We start from the raw sequence: 1,380 nt of genomic DNA, 5'->3' as shown, positions 1-1,380 counted from the left end.
AGACAAACATCAAGCATACACAGAGGCAGAGACAGAGAGAGAGAGAGAGAGAGAGAGAGAGAGAGAGAGAGAGAGAGAGAGAGAGAGAGAGAGAGAGAGAGAGAGAGAGAACCTAAAATTGATGCCAGGTATCTTCCTAATTGCTTTCCAATTTTCCACTTTGCTTATTGAGATAGTGCCATGGACCAGCCTCAGCTTGAGGGTTGGGTTCTGAGGAAGGGATGTTTGTGAGTGACAGAAGAAACAACACAAAATCAAAGATGGGGTGCAAGCTGACAGATCTGAAGTCTGCTTGAGATAGTTCTCCAGACAGCTTTGTAGATAGCTCTTGACTCTATAATCTGCTTGAGACAGCTATCTGCTTGGGACATGTTTCTGCTCATCCGCTCTCTGCTTGAGATAGCTCTCAGGTTTTCCAACCAAAGTCAGAAAACCTGCTAGAAAAATTCTAAGAGAACTGTGCTAGCTCTCTAAATAGGTTTTTGTTTTTTCTGATCAATGTCAGAAAACCCAACGGAAACATTCTAAAAGAGTTGAATTAGTTCTCTAAGCAGCTCTTTCTAGTTAGCTCTCTCTAGGTAGCTCAGCTTTTTCAGACCAAAGCCCAGTCTTTTATTTCCATATCAATTCAGTCATTTACTCCAGGTTCCCTTTTGGTTAACCCATGGATCAGCATTTTATGACCTTAGCTTCTTGACTCTTAGGAAAACAAGCAAGTATATATTTTTTAACATAGCAAATAAACTTTAATCGGCTTGACTATGTAGGCACAAACAATAAGCTAGCTGGGTGGAATCTCACCCTGAGATAACTATTCCTACCACACCTGGACCTAAACTTGCTCTGTCCAAGGCTGACCTTGAACTCAAAAATCTGCTTGCATTTGTAAACACAAACAATAAGTTTAGTTGAGTAGGATCTTGCCCTAACATCACCACTCCATTAATTTCTTTATCTCCTTCCTTAATATCTTTCTGACAAGTTGGCTCATTAACGTAGCTGCCTCTGTTCTTTTAGGTCCATGAAACTACTCATACAATTCATATTTTATTCTTATATTTTACATAGTTGAGGTACCCTGTAAAGGACAGCTCTTACACTGATTTGTATATTCTTGAACTCATGTGTTCAGAGTTCTTTCCCAAAGCCTTAAGGGCTGCCCTGAAGGTCCACAGCATTTACCGTTTTGCTGAGGAATACCAGACATTCCCTTGCCTCCCAGATTTGTGTTGTTTCTAATTATCAAGGAGTCATTAACCTTGGCAGAGAGGACATTTTTCCAAAGGAGGAACATAAAGCAAAATATATACATTACTATACAACCAAGCCTTATACCTACAGAAACCATCATCACTTGTAGAGACCTACTCCCTGCTGTAT

General features: G+C 40.1%; 1 non-coding gene across 1 annotated transcript; it reads right to left on the bottom strand.

The window, feature by feature from the left end:
- Positions 1–406: 406 nt before the first annotated feature.
- LOC115032188 lies at positions 407–468 on the bottom strand. Its single transcript, XR_003837847.1, has one exon. It is a non-coding gene; the product is annotated as a U7 small nuclear RNA (small nuclear RNA).
- Between the last annotated feature and the right edge of the window lie 912 nt (positions 469–1,380).

This window comes from Mus caroli, chromosome 10 (assembly GCF_900094665.2).
Source record: "Mus caroli chromosome 10, CAROLI_EIJ_v1.1, whole genome shotgun sequence".
In the NCBI taxonomy this organism is placed as follows: domain Eukaryota; kingdom Metazoa; phylum Chordata; class Mammalia; order Rodentia; family Muridae; genus Mus; species Mus caroli.
This window is presented reverse-complemented; position numbering and strand designations above follow the sequence as displayed.